Raw genomic sequence first — 19,596 nt, forward strand, 5'->3', positions numbered from 1 at the left:
CATATAACTGGCAGCCAACTTCTAACTATGGCGTATAGGTCTCTATGTAGATGACTACTGAGGATTTAGTACCTTTGAAAACCATGCTTTTTTTTAATTACTATTATGCAAGATTTATATAGTGCCAACAGTTTGCGCAGCGCTTAACAAAATGAAGGCAGACATTACAGTTACATTACAATTTGGTACAAGTGGAATCAGAGGGCCCTGCTCGCTAGAGCTTACAATCTAGGAGGGAGGGTCAATTGATACAAAAGGTAATAGCTGTGGGGGATGAGCTAATGGAGAAAGTAAAACAGTGTATTAGAAGCAGGATAAGCCTCTTTAACCACTTGCTGCCCGCCCGCCGTCATATGACGGCGGGACGGCGCAGCTGTTATCCTGGGCCGCCGTCATATGACGGCACAGCCTTCCAGGCAGCCCAGGGGGCGCACGCGTGCCGCATTGCTCGGATCCCGGTGCGCGTGCCCGGCGGCCGCAATGTCCGCCGGGCACCCGCGATTGTCCGGTAACCGAGCAGGACCATGGATCTGTGTGTGTAAACACACAGATCCACGTCCTGTCAGATGGGAGGAGACCGATGTTATGTTCCTTGTACAGAGGAACACCGATCGGTCTCCTCCCCTTGTGAATCCCCTCCCCTCACAGTTAGAATCACTCCCTAGCAACACATTAACCCCTACAGCGCCCCCTCCTGGTTAACCCCTTCATTGCCAGTCACATTTATACAGTAATCAATGCATTTTTATAGCACAGATCGCTGTATAAATGTGAATGGTCCCAAAAATGTGTCAAAATTGTCTGATATGTCCGCCGCAATATCGCAGTCACCTTAAAAATCGCAGATCGCCGCCATTACTAGTAGAAAAAAAAATAATAATAAAAATGCTATAAATCTATCCCCTTATTTTGTAGATGCTATAACTTTTGCGCAAACCAATAAATATATGCTTATTGCGATATTTTTTACCAAAAATATGTAGAAGAAAATGTATCGGCCTAAACTGAGGAAAAAATTTGTAAAAAAAAAAAAAATTTGGATACTTATTATAGCAAAAAGTAAAAAATATTGTGTTTTTTTCAAACTTGTCACTCTTGTTTTGTTTATAGCACAAGAAATAAAAAACGCAGGGGTGATCAAATACCACCAAAAGAAAGCTCTATTAGTGGGGAAAAAATGATAAAAATTTCATTTGGGTACAGTGTTGTATGACCGCGCAATTGTTATTCAAAGTGCGACAGCGCTGAAAGCTGAAAATTGGCCTGGGCAGGAAGGGTGTGAAAATGCCCTGTATGGAAGTGGTTAAAGAGAAGGGTTTTCAGGGATCATCTAAAGATGGATAGATTAGGGGACAGGCGGACAGATTGGGGTAGGGAGTTACAAAGGATGGGAGAAGCTCTGGAGAAATCCTGTAGGCGAGCATGTGAGGAGGTGACAAGGGACCTAGAGAGCAGGAGGTCTTGGGAGGACCAAAGAGAGCGGCTTGGGTGGTATTTTGAGACTAGGTCAGTGATGTAGCTGGGGGCTTTGTAAATTATTGTTAGTACTTTAAATTTTATTTGTTGGGTGAGTGGAAGACAGTGCAGGGATTGGCAGAGAGGGATGGAGGACACTGAACGGTAAGGTGGATGAATCTTGCAGCAGCATTCATTATGGACTGAAGGAGGGATAGTCTATGTAAAGGTAGTCCAATGAGGAGTGACTTGCAGTAGTCGAGGCGAGAGATGTCAAGGGAATTAGAAGCTTAGTGGTGTCATTGGTTAAAAAGGGGCACATTCTAGAGATGTTGCGGAGGCTAAGGGGGCATGATTTGGACAGGGATTGGATGTGGGCCTGAAAGGACAGTTCAGAGCCTAGCACCCTGGCATGTGGGGACGGACTGATAGTTGTGCCATTGATCTTGACAGAGAAGTCAGGGGAAGGGGCACGTGGGGAGGAAATATCATGAGCTTGTTTTTGGATAGATTCAGTTTTTTTTAAGTAACTTTGTAAAAATAATGGTGGTTAGCCTGATTGGAATTTTTGTCAGATTTCCTTTTATTCTCCATTATGAAATAAATTCTTTGCTGCTTTTCGTCCAACATTTGGCCATACATGAGAGATGGTGCTTGGGCATTCAGAAACAATTAGCCTGCTGAGAGACTTTCTTATCCTATGACAGTCACATACCATATCTTTGAGCAGACATGCTGGGACATGGATAGGTAGACCAATGGGGAACTGGAGAAAAAATTAAACCTGTATGTGTGCATACATCGATCTCTCTACACTGTTGGGGGTGTGTTTTTGGTGGTTCATTCATTGGCTGAATCGGATACATCTTATTTACATATGCATCAGTTCCTTTGAAGAGCAATCCGTGGTGGATTGCTTTTCCCAGAGTGGCACAGGTGCAGCTGACAGGCATTTAGAAGGTGATACCATTGCTTTCTAAATGCCTGTTTTTTTTTTCTTTGACAACCGAACTGGCTTTCTAAATGGAAATACCACCTTGCAACCGCAAGCCTAAGGTTTTGCTCACAGTTCCAATGTGGCCCTATTCACTTGATATGTCACACTCGGCAGCAGTGCTGTCTTGAGAATGGGAATTATTTTTGCCTTGCTGTGGAGTAAAGCTTTACAGCATGGGTGCACCCCTGTCCAACTGTCTTTGCAGCCTAATGCCCTGTACACACGATCGGACATTCCAACAACAAAATCCATGGATTTTTTCCGACGGATGTTGGCTCAAACTTGTCTTGCATACACACGGTCACACAAATCTTGTCGGAAATTCCGAACGTCAAGAACGCGGTGACGTACAACACGTACGACAAGCCGAGAAAAATTAAGTTCAATAGCCAGTGTGGCTCTTCTGCTTGATTCCGAGCATGCGTGGAACTTTGTGCGTCGGAATTGTGTACACACGATCGGAATTTATGACGGATTTTGTTGGCGGAAAATTTGAGAACCAGCTCTCAAATTTTGTGTGACGGAAATTGCGATGGAAAATGTCCGATGGAGCCTACACACGGTCGGAATTTCCGACAACAAGCTCCCATCGAACCGACCGTGTGTATGGGGCATAAGGAAAGGTGATTGGGGGATAGTAAAAATGCACTCAATTGCCTATTTTTACCACCTTCCTCCAACCACAAGTGTAAACTAAGTCTTATGGTGTCGAAACCTGGAACTTAAAATACTTATAATAATTTAAATCTTATATTCAATCAATCAATCAGTCATTGTTTTGGGATTTGACACAATTCAGCTTTGTTCCCTTTTAAAAATAAACTTTCACACTTCAAAATGAACACTAACTCACTTCATCATTAGTTGAAATTACTTCTTTAGTAAATCAGCCCCGCAGGGTGCAATGCTGTATACCCCGCTAGGTGGTCTTGCCGCTGTTCGGTGACTATACTGACTTTACTGTCTGAAATACCATTAGGGGGTGCCCTCCCCTGCAAACATACACTGATTAGCCATAACATTACAACCATTGACAGGTGAAGTGAATAACATTCATTTTTTTTTAAACCAGAAAAATACTTTATTAAGAAAAGCATTTGGTAACAAAGCCAAACAGTTCCCTTTGCATTATGTACGCATAACAATCAGTGCTTTGTGAGACATTCTTTTAATACACATCACTCATCCTTATTTATTTTTTATTTCAGGTACTTATATAGCACCGTCAATTTACACAGTGCTTTGCATTTACATATACATTGTACATTCACATCAGTCCCTACCCTCAAGGAGCTTACACTCTAAGGTCCCTAACTCACATTCATACATACACATACTAGGGACAATTTAGACAGGATCCAATTAACCTACAAGCATGTTTTTGGAGTGCGGGAGGAAACCGGAGTACCCGGAGGAAACCCACGCAGGCAGGGAGAACATGCAAACTCCAGGCAGGTAGTGTCGTGGTTGGAATTTGAACCAGCAACCCTCTTTACTGCTAGGTGAAAGTGCTATCCATTACACCACTGTGCTGCCCATCCTTGAAACCAATAACAACCCACTCCCATTTCGTCATAGGCGTCGTCACCCTACATTAAGCCTCAATAGTCTATCCATGATCAGATCCGCCGGGGCTAGCCCAGGGACCTCTAACCATGCAGCCCATAACTTTTCATACTTATGTGGACAACCTCTGTGTTGATATATAACATTTTTCATTCGTAATGTATTACCAACATTAGCTATCCATTCCCCAACTGTAGGAGGGTCCTCTGACTTCCAATGTAGAATTGTTAGCTTTCGAGCCAAGAATAGAACCCTGACTATGGTTTTCCCATTCAAATTCATCCAACAGACTGAGCAAGCACTGTTTAGGGTCAAGAGGAAGAGATACCTGGAATACCCTATTAACAGTATCGACCACCGCACACCAATACCTATGCAATTTTGGGCATCTTCAGAGCATATGTATCAAATTGTCATGAACTCGTTTACATCTAGTGCACTCGGGTGTTGGCCTCAGATCCAGGACATGCAATTTATGAGGGGTATAGTATACCCGCAACAGAATATATAGCTGGGTCAGCTTCTGCGCCACATTTAATGAGCATGACGTTACCAATTGAAAAGCTTCCTCCCATTGCTCACCTGTGAGTTGATCCACATCCCCTCCCAATTAGCCAGCTTTCCAAGAGGGTATTTAGTAAGGAAAGACTCAAACAACCTAGCATAGCGCCGTGATATGAACCCTTTGGAGGACTCTGGATTTCTAATTAAATTGAACAGGGGTGTTGGGGATTGCGTCCATTCAGATGATCTACCCTGTGCCACAACTGCATGTCTAAGCTGTAGGTAGTAAAATTACATAGAGGAAGGTAAGTTAAACATCTCCTGCAAAGCCTCAAAGGATAGCAGTACTCCATTATGGAAGATATGGCTGAGAAACAATACATTATACGCTGTCCACTTCACACCATGTTGTAATTTGGCTAGTTCAAGATATGTACCATTATGCCATATGGGACTGAACTCTGTATACCGAGTTACCTTTTGAAGATATATAGTCTTTTCTCATATTTTCTGAAATCGATTATACGTCGGGTAGGATTTATTTGGTTTACCCAATGCCTGAGCCTCGAGAGCTGTAGGGATAGATTCCCTTACAACCGTATAGTGCATCAATGCCGTAGCAGATCAGGACTAAGGATCCCCCTGCTCTCCTGCTCGAGTCATCGTACAAATCAATGTTGCAACTGAGCCGCTAAATAGTATAACCAAGGATTGGGCAATGCAAATCCTCTGTCATCTTTTGGCATTGTAGGTGTTCTAATTTTATTCTAGGAGTACGATCCTTCCAGATTAATGTGCGAAAAATGGAGTTAACTATCCTGAAAGATTTCAATGGGATCATGAATGGAGCGTTGTGGAAGAAATACTGCAACTGGGGCATAAGAATTTTCATTAAATGTACCTTTCCAGCCAACGATCGGTGGAAGGAGTTCAAAGCTCTCACCCGGTCCCGGAACTGTTGAAGTGGGGAGATGTTTAACCCACAAAAATCACGGATACATGGGGAGATCTGGATCCCAAAATATTTAAAAGAGGCAGTGGTTGGAATAGGACCATCTGCCGTACCCTGAGACATGCCCTCACTATCAATCAGCATTAAAACCAATTTGGACCAATTTATCTTAAGTCCTGAAAATTTCCAAAATTCTGTGATAGTGAGACCATAGTCTCCTTCAAGGAATCATTTGTATCTCCGAGCATTATCATTATGTTGTCCGCATATAACATCACTTTTTACTGCTTATCACCATAACAGAAGCCAATGATACCCTGATTATCTCTTATCAGGATAGCCAGCAGCTCAATAACTATGGAAAACAGCAAGGGTGACAATGGGCACCCCTGTCACGTGCCCCTCCTAAGTGGAAAGTGTGAGACATTCTGCCCAAAGCCCTAATTGCCGCCTGTGGTTGATTATATAGGAGATGCACCCAGGAAACCTCCCATAAATCAGGCCACTCAACGCTATTGAAGGTCTTCATTACATCAAGTGAGAGCAACGCACTGTGACCTACATTATCTCCCCGGGACTCCAGATTGTTCCAGAAATTAAAGTGTCTCCACAGTCTTTAAAAATAATTGAAGACGAAGATAGTTTGCATGTGGTATGTAGTACACAAATATATTTACCTCATAGTTCATTGGTAACTTGGAAAAGGAATGGGAATTTTTAGGTAGCTTTCTTCACAGTACTACTAATATAATTCATAAAGGAATTTTTGGTAGTGTGAATTGGATTAATGATAAATTTATTTATCATCAAATAGGTGTATCTTTAAATGATACCGGTACATATGAATGTTGCATATCAAAAAAAAAAATTATCCGTTGAAATGTGCTAATGCAATTGTTGTAATGTCTCCAGGGAATACTCCATGTATTGATAAGAAAAGTGTACCTGCTAATCCTTTCCAGATTAATCATTTTCAATCCAAAACTCTCTTGAGAGAAGGAAAGTTTGTCATTATATTGTGGAACTTTAATATTTCAGAAAGGAAAAATTTCTACAAGGTTTCCACAATGTCAAGGACATTTGGTTAATATGGCATTGGGTATTGAAAGATGGTTTGGAATTAATAGTAGGAATCATAACAGAAATAAGCGTGGTATTGTTGAAGGTATTTTAGGAGGAGTCGATACTATTGGAAGTATAACAAATAGTATGGATATTAGCACTTTAAAGTCTGATCTTGAAACAGCTGGTTTAGTAGGAAGTGAAGGTATTAAGGTACAAAGAAATGTAAATCTGATATGGTTATTAAAACAGCTAATGTAATGGGTCCATCTATATTACATCTTCAAAATATTACTCTCAATTTAATGACAAGTGAACAACATTCTCATATAGCCAGAGCATGCTTGAAGATCCAGACTGAATATTCCACTAATTTTAAAATAATTGCACAAGCATTTCAGAGTGGAATAACTCCTCTTGGCATTTTACAGAATTTACCCAGAGAACATGTATATGCAATAAATCATACATATGTATGGGTAAATAAATGGATAGGATGCAATCAGGATGTATGTTATAGTTCTTCTATTCCAATAGCAGGGAAAGAACAAATATTGGTTCCAATTACTGTCTTGGGATTACTGGTCAGCAATACACAATTATTATATTGTAAATTACAATATAAAGATTTTGCATTTAACAATGACAATTTTGAATTAGAACAATTAGATCTGTCATCGTGTTTACAATTCCAGTCTAAAGTTATTTGTTTACCTAATCAAGACAAAAGTATATTTTATTCTTGTTATCATAATCATACATTATGTTCAGCAAGAATAGAAAAAGTTGAAACTTCTGAATTAATTACTCTTGTAGATAAAAAGGTTTGTTTCCAAATAATGACAGACAGAGAAAGGGTTAAAAAAAATTTCCTCTTGTACAAATACAGAAAAACCTAAATCAAGGCTTGTATTGTATAAAAGGAGACATTGTAGCAATAAGTGTTAATGTGTTGAGAACAAATTTAACAAATATGCTTATGAAAAATATAAGTGCTCTTCCCTCACAATACAATATATCTCAGATAGATGATTTTTCTTGGGAAGAATGGGCAAATGTAATTCAAAAGGATAAAAGTTTATTAATAGCTTTAGCTAAGGAACTTCAGAATGCAGAAATATTGTTTAAACACGAACAAGGAAATTTGCAAGAAATAGCTCATCAATGGTCAGAGTTCTCAGGTAATAATTGGTGGAAAAAAATCAGTAATAGTATTTCAATTTGAGGGAAAACTTCAATTACTTCTGCAGCAGGAAATATTTTATCGCATCCTATAGTTATTATTTTTATTATTATTATGTTATGCATTATATTTCAGTTATGTTTAATGTTCAGAATGAAAAAAAGATATTATCGAATTAGAAATTAAATCAGGAGAGGTGATGATTTGTTGCAAAATATGCTTAAAAGAAGAATGGGTTCTGGAGTTGCAAACTCTTACAAATGACAAAACGTTTGGAATGATTAGATCAAAGCCAGAGTATTTGTGATATGAATGGAAGTGTGAATGATATAAAATAGGAAATATTATTATTATTCATATTTCAGAGGGGAATGTTATATTCTTAATATCTAAATTTTATTTCGATTTTATAAGTATATAAATGAGGCTATGAAATCCCCTGTAATTTTGTGTACATGAAAAGTCTTTTGAGCTAATGACTTACAGATGTTAATATTTGAACTGAGTTCTCAATTTCAAGAAGCTGCAAGACATTTTGATTGATATTCTAAGTTTATATTTTCATAAAGGTATTCCTATGTAACGGATATTTTGTTTGAGAAACTGGGTGTTTATATAATTACTCTGAGCCAAGCTGTCTCTCAAACTCACTTCTTGCTCATGTCTTCAATTAGTCATGCTATTCATATTACATTCCTACTCCTAACCTCCACCTTTAGAGGGGAGGGGAAGGAAGGTGATGATGGGAGTAATATGGGAGTGTTTATTTTTAGGCACATTTTCAAACAAAGAAACTGAGTTGATTTAAAAGGAAGATGCAGGCCTAGATGGTCACTTCTGCTACCCTTCTACATTTCTTTCTTATGCCCCGTACACACGGTCGGACTTTGTTCGGACATTCCGACAACAAAATCCTAGGATTTTTTCCAGCGGATGTTGGCTCAAACTTGTCTGGCATACACACGGTCACACAAAGTTGTCGGAAAATCCGATCGTTCTAAACGCGGTGACGTAAAACACGTATGTCGGGACTATAAACGGGGCAGTGGCCAATAGCTTTCATCTCTTTATTTATTCTGAGCATGCGTGGCACTTTGTCCGTCGGATTTGTGTACACACGATCGGAATTTCCGACAACGGATTTTGTTGTCGGAAAATTTTATAGCCTGCTCTCAAAGTTTGTGTGTCGGAAAATCCGATGGAAAATGTGTGATGGAGCCTACACACAGTCGGAATTTCAGACAACAAGGTCCTATCACACATTTTCCGTCGGAAAATCCGACCGTGTGTACGGGGCATTACTCTTCACTACTATAGAAATCCAGCATACAGACATTTTTTACAGATTCTCTCATAACAAAGGAAACAGCAGCCATTTTAAGCACATGTCTTGAACTTATTTTTTGAAACAAACAACTTTATCTCATATCTTTGATCTTATTTGAAGCTACATTTAATTTTGTATTTGAATCTGCAACTTTTGTAAGTATTTTTGTGTGTACAATAAATCACATGGTTTGATTCATGCTGACTCAGTCATACAACTAAGACATTTGTCTCACAATCATCTAGAAAAGTCAGAATAGTCTTTTCACAGCTATATTGACTTTATTACATTTCTCCACCGAGGAGGAGAGCACATGCTCATAAGTTGACTGAGCAGACTGCCAAGCCTCCCTAGCGGAGTCAGTAGGGTAACTGACATATTTTTGTTCAAGTGTATGAACCTGAGAGTGAACCTGCTACCACAGATCTGAAGAGGCCCTTTTAACCTTGGTAATTGCCACTATAAGGAGACCCCTCAAATATGCTTTAAACACCTCCCATTGGACCAGGGGAGCATCAATATGGTTCTCCTGGGCAAAAAACTTGTGCATGCTCCGCTCTATCTCTGAGACTGAAAAAGCTTAAACCAGAATACATTAAATGTCCATGGTGCCTTAGGTAACGTAGAGAGTGGAGACACCATAAGGCTTACCATCATATAGGAGTGATCAGAAACACATAAAGTATCCCAGAGACAGAGGGGAGCATAACCAAGTTACTCACAGCCAAGTCGAATCTAGAGAGTGATCCATAATATTTGGAAAGCAGGAAAATTGCTTAGAGTGAGGATTAATATGTCTCCAACATCTACCCATCCCACTTAACGTATCAACCTCGATAGAGGAGTACCTCTTAAAAGAGCAGGTGTCCGTGGGACCGAGTGTCTGTCTAGAGAGGGATTCATACAACAGGTAAAGTCCCTGACAATCAGCACTGGGAGATCCGGCTTCCCCAACAAAAAGGTCAGCAAAAGCAGGAGTACCTCCACAGTGAACGGTGGGGGAATATATACACAAGCCAAAACACATTGTAATAACCCAATACCACAGTATAGAAATATAAAACATCCATCAGAGTCTATTTTAGCTTAAAATTCCTGGAAATCCAATGTGCCATGTACCAGAATGCTTATACCTCTAGAAAAAAAGGTATCGGTGGAGTGGTATGCCCAGTCCACCCAAGGGTACTTCAGCAACCCTGGGTACATGCAGTTAGATAGGTCTCCTGAAAACACAAAACAGCTGGGAAGAATTTTTTGAGGCACATAAAAATCATTGTTTGTTTAAGGGGGATGTGGATACCTCTAATGTTTAAAGAAATCACTGAGACATTAGTCATAGTGGATGGTAGGGTAACAGGAATAACAATATCAAAACCTGAAAAGTAGCAGAATGCCTCTTATTTCAGTTAGGGATTGTTTCCAAAGAACAAGAGCACGTAATGAACAAGTAGAGTAGTCCATCTGAAGTACCCTGCGAACACCCCTGTGTACTTTATATTTGCACGCTCCCGTGCTTGACGTAGGACCACTTCTCTGTCTCTGTAATGCAAGAGTCTAGCAAGCATAGGCCTAGGAGGATCCCCTTGGGGAAGTGGGCAGCCTTAGGCACGGTGAGCCCTTTCGATAGTGAAAAAGGGTGAAAAGGCATCCTTGCCAAAGAGATCTATAAGCCACTTTTCAACAAAGGACGTTAAATCTCTCTCCTCCGTTTTTCCTGGTAATCCCACAGTGCGGACATTGGTGCGACGGAGACGATTCTCCATGTCATCCGCCCTGTTATTAGTTTCCTCAAAGAGGGAGTTGGTCCTCAATTTCACTGACACGACTTTCCACAGCCGTTGTCCGCTCCCCGATCTTTTGTAAGTCCTGACGCAGCAGAGGCACTTCCTCCCTCAAGCCTCCAAACTGATCTTTTAGGGTGTTAACTGAAGCTGTGCATTTATTAACTGCCCAGATTATTTCTGTCAGGGTGGGCAGATCAGACTCCTCCTCCCTAGGATTAGAGATCAGAGAGACCTGTGACTCCATTGTCAGAAACCATGAGATCAGGCCGAGACAGAAGTATAGTTAAATCACACTTGTTTAATAATAAAAGTAAAAAGAACAAATGCAGTCAAAACATAGCCAAACTTTAGTAACCCTAATGGATCGTCAGCCAAGCCAGAAGTCAGGGATCAATGTAGTGAAACAGCAAGCAGGATCTGGAGCCAGAAGGGATGTCAGCAAAGCAAGTCTTTAAACAGGAGCGCAGGAGATCGTCTCTGTGATGTTGACCAAGGCGAAGGCAGAGCTTCTCTGGACTGGACGGCTTAACTAGGCAGGACTGACAAGCAGGATATCATCAACAGCTGAGTAACTGTGGAGAGATAGGATCTGGCAATTAGCCAACAGCTGAGTGGCCAGCTCAGAGAAGGAAAGGCCAACCCTGACAGTACCCCTTCCTCAACGACCTCTCCCCCTCAAAGGACCACCAGGCTTGAGGGGAAAACGTCTATGGAAATCACGGAGGAGGACAGGGGCATGTATGTTTGAGGATGAGACCCAAGAGCGTTCCTCCGGACCGTACCCTTTCCAATGCACCAGGTACTGTATGCACCCACGGAACCTACGGGAGTCAACAACGGACTGTACTTCATACTCCTCATGATTCTCAACCTGTACAGAGTGAGGACATGGCACCGAGGTGGTAAAGCGATTGCAGACCAAAGGTTTTAATAAGGAGACATGAAATACATTTGAAATATGCATATTAGAATGAGGGTCTAATGTGTAAGCCACTGGGTTAATCCTGCGAAGAATACGGAAAGGCATGATGAACCAAGGTGCGAACTTCAGTGAGGGAACACCAAGTCGGAGGTTGCAAGATGACAGCCAGACCCTGTCCCCAACCTGGTAGGAAGGCGCAGGCAGGCGTCTGTGGTCAGCATGGAGTCTATACCTATCATTAGCATGTCGAAAAGCCTCCTGGACTTGTGCCCAGGTGAAATGAAGACCACAGAGATGTTCCTCTAACGCAGGAATATTCTGCAAACAAACGAGTCAGGCAGGTGATACACAGAGGAGAAAGCAAGTTGAATTCCCAACTGTGCACAAAAGGCTCGCCAGAACCGGGACACAAACTGACTAACCCTGTCTGAGACAATCACCTTGGGTAGCCCATGTAAGCGAAAGATCTCCCGAGCAAAAATGGAAGCCAGTTCCTTAGAAGTGGGCAACTCCTTAAATGGAATACAATGACACATCTTTGAGAACCGGTCAACCACCATAAGGATAGCTGTGTTGCCCTGGGAGTTGGGAAACTCCACAATGAAATACATAGGGTTGTAGGAAACCCACTGGAAGGTGTCGTGGAGTCTTACTCTGAGCACACACGAAACAGGCAGCTACAAAGGCAGTTACATCAGCACATAGAATAGGCCACCAGAATTGTTGGGAAATGGCCCAATGGCAAACGTGATCCACTTCTCCAGCTCAGTGGGTATATCTCGGGCTGCTATCTCATCATTGATGGTATCCGAGAGACCATGAGAAAAAGCTGCCACGAGGGCCTCATTGTTCCACGCAACCTCTGCTGCCAGAGTACGGAATTCAATGGCGTAGTCGGCAACAGTTCTCGTACTGTGTTCGATGGACATGAGGCACTTGGCAGCAGAAGCGGAGCATGTGGGAACGTCAAATACCCTTTTAAACGAAGCCACAAACTCAGGGTAGCTCAAGACAACAGGTTTTTGCGTCTAAATACAGTAGTATAAAAGTCTAGCAGTAAACGCTGGATCATTAAATACCAAAAACAGCGCTGGAGTGAAAAAAGACAAAAAATATGTCACAGCATGTGGCCAGAAACACAGTTGTAAGTCTCTATGTAGAAGGTGATAATGAAGAGAGTTCAAAGGCTTTTACAGGTGTAGAATCACTGATGTCCAAGCATGCACCTTTCACCAGAAAAATAAATGTATTCCACCACGTGATGCACACTCCCCCAGGGGGTCAAACTCACCAGAAGCCACTAATAAAAAAGGATTGAGTAAAGGTAATCATCATCCACTTCAATACTATGTCCTCATCATCAGCAGGATCCACTGGCAAAGGGGCTCCATATATACCATAAAACACAAGAGTAACACCACATAGCGTAATCCTGTTTATTAATGTTAAAATCCCCTATACATCAGCAGTCCCCTTAATCCTAACTACGTACATTGTAACAAAGTAAAACAAGCAGATAAAATGGCCCAGAGGGCGCTGTCACCATATCCTGCCGTCCAGGGTGGGGTGTGTATTTCTCTGCAGACACCGCACTAGCTTCCTAGTAGATGGTAGTGGATGGTGAAGCGCAAGGGTCACTTCCGGGTTGTTGTGTAGGTCACGCCCCAGGTTTTTGCGTCTCCCATAGAGGGTTTGCCCAGGCCAAGGCTCTCTCAGAAAGCAAAGATATCATGAAACCTCATTGCTTCTGTTTGTGGGAAACGCCTGGGACAGCATCTCAAAGTATATCTCAACCTGTTTGAGAAACCCTCTGCATTGGACTGGATCACCCCCAAATCGCTGGGGAAGTTGAGCGGAACCAGACATACCTCCTTTAGAGGTAAGACTCGAGGCGGGTGCCTGCACAGAGACTGGAGCAGCAGCAGGGTCGGCCTGCAACATAGGTTGGGAGATTCCAGGTAGCAGGAGCGTTTGTAACACCATGGCAAACTGATCCATGCGGTGATCCAATTCATCCGATCTGGAAAAAATATTACCAACAAGTGGATTGAATGCATCTACCGAATTCATGGTCTTCGCCTACTGTCTGAAACCATGAAATCAGGGCGAGACAGAAGTACAGTTAAATCACACTTGTTTAATAATAAAAGTAAAAAGAACAAACGCAGTCAAAACATGACCAAAGTTCAGTAACCGGAATGGATAGTCAGCCAAGCCAGAAGTCAGGGATCAATGTAGTGAAACAGCAAGCAGGATCTGAAGCCAGAAGGGATGTCAGCAAAGCAAGTCTTTAAACAGGAATGCAGGAGATCGTCTCTGTGATGTTGACCAAGGCGAAGTCAGAGCTCCTCTGGACTGGACGGCTTAAGTAGGCAGGACTCATGAGCAGGATATCATCAACAGCTGGGTAACTGCAATTAGCCCACAGCTGAGAGGCCAACTCAGAGAGTGAAGGGCTGAGCCCAGCCCTGACACTCCATATCCTCAGTACTGTGTATATCAGGCAGAGTGTCCCATGCACTCTGTGTCCCTTGCCCACATCCAAGATGGCGTGCGGCCTCCCCTCTTTCCACCCGTTCAGCCTTCAGTGCCCCAGATAATTTCTTGATGTAATACAACATGTCCCTTGGGTGGCACCATCTTGCAAGTCCAGGTCCACCGCCTCATCTTTCCCCGTCTCATCATCCCTCTAGTACAGAGGGCCGGTGGTTCAGGGAGGGTGACTGGATCGCTCACCAGCGGGGAGACCCAAAATTCCTGCAGTGTGAAGGCTGGGGGAGGATTGGTGCCTGGATCAACTGCGGGAGCTGCGAGAGGTGCGACCTCTCTAATGCCTGACTTGGCCACGCCGAATAACATTAATTATTTCATTACAATGGCATCTGAAAGTGTTTAGAAGATATTATATAAAAAGTGAACATGTTGTCCATAAAGTAGATGTATGGAAAGCAAAAAAATGGTCAAGTGTAAGGATTTGAGTGCATTAACACAAGCCAAATTGTAATGGCTTGATGATTGGGTCAGAGCAACCCAAAACCGCAGCTCTTTTGGGATGTTCCTGGTCTGCAGTGGTTAGGACCCACCAAAAGGGGTCCAAGGACAGAGAATCTGTGACAGGGTCATGAATGGCCAAGGCTCATTGATGCACTTGGAGAGAGAAGGCTGGCGTAGTCTGATCCAATAGAAGAACTAAAGTAGCTCACATTACTGAAAATGTTAATGCTGGTTCTGAAAAGTGTCCGAGCACACAGTGCATCCCAGACTGTTGTGTATGGGGTTGTATAGCCACAGACCGGTCAGGGTGCCCATGCTATCCCGTGCCCACAGCCAAAAGTGCCTACAATGGGCATGTGAGCATCAGAACTGGACCACAGAACAATGGAAGAAGGTGGCCTGATCTGATGAATCACATTTTCTTTTACATTATGGGGAAGGCTGAGTGCATGTGGGTCGCTTACCTGGAGAAGAGATGGCACCAGGATGCAGTATGTAAAGAAGGTAAGCTGGATGCTTTGGACAATGTTCTTCTGAGAAGCCTTGGGTCCTGCCATTCATGTGGCATCCATATCTCTACATGTCTCAGGGCATTTTTGGTAGCAAAAAGGGGACCTACTCAATGTTAGGTGGGGGTCATGATGCTAAGGTGAGTGGTCATCATGTTGTGTCTGATCAGTGGAAATTCCAATCAGGAAATATGACAAAGCAAGGGCATAACATGTCAAACTCCTGATCTCCATGAAAAGTATTACGAAGATAATAAGTGAATGTAAACTGGAAAACACACAACTATTCCCCTTTAGCCCACAAACTGAAAAACACTTATTATCTGCTAACAATCCTATTAGAATTCATTTCCTGTCTGGCCTCTGTCAAGCAGCAGACGACTCACAACCAGGAGGTAAAAATCTGCCTTCCAGACATGGCTAGTTGAATTTTCCAGCTTCTGGTCAGCGGACTTGTCCCTGTTGAGGTCTTAATAAACTTTTCCTGGTTCTGTCAGAGATGTCTGCTGGGTGAAGCGGGCAATTATCGGCCTGCACTTCATACTTCAACCACTAATATAACGCCATTGTGAGCTTCGCAGCCTGAAATACATAACATTTCTGTCTGTATTGTTTACCGGTCTGCTTTATGTCTGCCAGACACAGCCAGGGGCTCCTATATAATATGTCGTATACTGAGAGTGTGTGGCGTCACCTGGCAATAAACTGTGCCCCACAGAAAATGACTGAATTTTTGGAGATTCTTCATATTCCTGAACCTTGAGCTATAAAATTCGTTTTTACACGAGATGTTGCAGTCCTCACCATTGGCACATTTAAAACATAACTCCCGTGTCTTCTGAGTGAGTACACATTTGTACTTACCTGAAAATCACTTCTAAGATGTGCTTTCAATTTTATTTGTTTGCTGTTCATTATTTTTTATATCAAGGAATAGTTAGTATTGCCATTGTAACGTCGAGTACACACGATTGCACATTCCGACAACAAAATCCATGTTTTTTTTCCGGCGGATGTTGGCTCAAACTTGTCTTGCAACGTCAAGAACATGGTGACGTACAACATGTACGATGAACTGAGAAAAATGAAGTTCAATAGCCAGTGCGGCTCTTCTGCTTGATTCCAAGCATGCGTGGAACTTTGTGCGTCAGAATTGTGTACACACGATCGGAATTTACGAGAACAGATTTTGTTGTCGGAAAATTTGAGATCCAGATCTCAAATTTTGTTTGTCAGAAATTCAGATGGAAAATGTCCGATGGATCCTACACACGGTCGGAATTTCCGACAACGAGCTCCCATCACGGCATAAGAGTTAAAGCGGAGTTCCACCCACATATTTGATTTTCTTTTAAAAAGAACTCTTATGCCCTGTACAAACGGTCGGACATTGATCGGACATTCCGACAACAAAATCCATGGATTTTTTCCGACGGATGTTGGCTCAAACTTGTCTTGCATACACACGGTCACACAAAGTTGTCGGAAAATCTGATCGTTCTAAACGCGGTGGCGTAAAACACGTATGTCAGGACTATAAACGGGGCAGTAGCCAATAGCTTTCGTCTCCTAATTTATTCTGAGCATGCGTGGCACTTTGTGCATCAGATTTGTGTACACACGATCGGAATTTCCGACAACGGATTTTGTTGTCGGAAAATTTTATAGCAAGCTCTCAAACTTTGTGTGTCGGAAATTCCGATGGAAAATGTCCTATCACACATTTTCCGTCGGAAAATCCAACCGTGTGTACAGGGCATTACTCTTGCATAATGTATATTAAGCAGTTGCTATGCAGCGTACACACGAGCGGACTTTTCTATCAGACTGGTCCGACAGACCGAGTCCGGCGGACAATCCGATCGTGTGTGGGCTTCATCGGACCTTCAGCGGACTTTTCCAGTCGAAAATCTGACGGACTCTAGATTTGAAAAATGCTTCAAATCTTTCCGACGGACTCGAGTCCGGTCGAAAAATCCGCTCGTGTGTATGCTAGTCCGACAGACGAAAACCCACGCTAGGTCAGCTATTGGCTACTGGCTATCAACTTCCCTATTTTAGTCCAGTCGTACGTCATCACGAATGAATCCGTCGGACTTTCGTGTGATCGTGTGTAGGCAAGTCAGTTCATTCAAAAGTCCATCGGAAGTCCGTCAAAAGGTCCATCGGACCAGTCAGGTCGAAAAGTGCGCCCGTGTGTACGCGGCATTACTCTTGTCATTAGCGATGCCTTTATTATTGTTTCATTTAAAAAAAATACCTTTGATCCCTATTCAGGGATTCCCATCTTACTTGTGGGCAGGCGAAGCCCACAAGCATATTCTTCCAGGATACCGCACTGCTGTATTCCCAGCATGCACCACCCGTTCTTGAGCATGCGCAGTAAAAGCACGTAGCAGCACAGGAAACTACACAGGTTGCCATCACAATGTCGTCGGAAGTGCCCACCCCGTTGTTATGGCAACCTAGCCCTCTGCGCTGCCCACTTACTCCTGGGAAATGATGACACACATCTCCCAGGAGCAGTAGCAATCAGAGGCGCCAAGGGAAATTACGTCAGGCTCTACGATGAGGAAGGGGAAGATTAGAAGGTACCACATAGCAACAGGCATTAAAAATTAATAAGAAATAAAAAAAAATGTCCAAATGTCGTTGGTTAGGTTATTTGCTGCGCAGTAATGTAAAGTTCTTTTTATGGGTGGAACTCTGCTTTAAACAGGGAGCAATTGCTGATCTCCTTATGAAAAAGGATTAGATAAGATATTGCAAAGCATCCCACCACCAATCCATTTCAGAACATTCAGGCCTGGTTCACACCATGTGCCACACCATTTTTACCACCTACACATATAATCATGCTCAGTTAAAATGTACACTACTCACCTATATCTCTCTCAATATCCTTTGTGCTCCCTCTGTGTCCCTGGCCTGTACTCCCTCCATGTCCTCTGTGCACTCCCCAAATCCCCCGCAAACCCTTCATGTCCATGTACTCCCTCCATATCCCTTGTGCTCCCCCATGTCCCCTGCACACCTTTCATGCCCCTGTGTTCCCTCCATGTCTTCTGTGCATTCTCCATGTTTCCTGCGCACCCTTCATGTCCCTTATACTTCTTATGTGTCCCCTTTACTCCCCCCATGTCCCCTGCACACTCTTCATGTCGCTTATGCTCCTTCTGTGTCCCTCATGCTCACTCCAAGTCCCCTGCGCACCCCTTATGTCCTTGTGCTCTCCCCATGTCTTCTGCACACTCTTCATATCCCTTGTGCATCCTCCATGTCCCCTGTTCTCCTTCTGGCCCCATGTGCTCTTCCTGACCTCTGTTTCACCATTTCTGAGGATTTGGAACCCTCACTATTAAGTAGCTCATTACAAATTATCCTAGGACTTGACTGTGTATTTTGTGCCACTTGGTTCAGTAAAGATTTGTCATTGTTCTCCTAAATGGCTGCCGAGGTTTACAAATGCCAATATCTGCTCCATGTGGTTCCCTCATAATTTGCAGCTGTGGGAATTGAAGACATTTTCAATATCTTCCACAGAGACAGCTCTTCAGTTCTTTGTCATCCAGCGAACCCTCTTTCATGTACAATGTACAATATTTGCTTATTCGAGCAATGAGCGTTCATGGGCTCACTAACCGTACTATAGGCCAGGGGTAGGCAACCTTTTAAGCAAAGTGTGCCAAAAAATGTTTTAAAAGAAACTGAGCATGCCGATTTTATAACAAAAAAATGTCAACTTCACACTCTCAATCACGAAAAGGATTGAAAGTAAATGCTGTAAACTACTTTAGTAGTGAGAGATTAACATCCCGCACCTCCAGTCCTCAGATCAGCCCCAATCCCTGCACCTTCACACCTCTGATCAGCAGGGCAGCCATCAGATTTTTCGGGCCCCTTACACCGCTTTATGCTTGTGTCCCCCAGGTCTGACCACCGACATTCCCCAGGGCCCGGTCCCCTTCACAGCCCCCTTCCTTGTACTCCGGTCCTCTTTACAGCCCCCCCTCTTTGCACCTCCACTCTTTTCACAGCCCCTTCTTTACACCTCAGCCCCTTCACAGCCCTCCCCATTGCACCTCTTTCCCCTTCACATCACCTCATCCCCTGCACTTCAGTCCCCTTCATAGCCCCCCTATTTGCACCTCTGTCCCCTTCACAGCTCCCCCTTCCTTGCACCTCAGTCCGCTTCACAGCCTCCCTTTGCACCTCTGTCCCCTTTACAGCCCCCCTTCTTTGCACCTCCATCCCTTTCACAGCCCCCCTCTCTTTGCACCTCAGTCCCCTTCCTTGCACTTCCATCCCTTTCACAGCCCCCCTTCTTTGCACCTCCATCCC

The sequence above is a fragment of the Aquarana catesbeiana genome, linkage group LG03 (genome assembly GCF_042186555.1).
Source record: "Aquarana catesbeiana isolate 2022-GZ linkage group LG03, ASM4218655v1, whole genome shotgun sequence".
NCBI classification, from domain to species: Eukaryota; Metazoa; Chordata; class Amphibia; order Anura; family Ranidae; genus Aquarana; species Aquarana catesbeiana.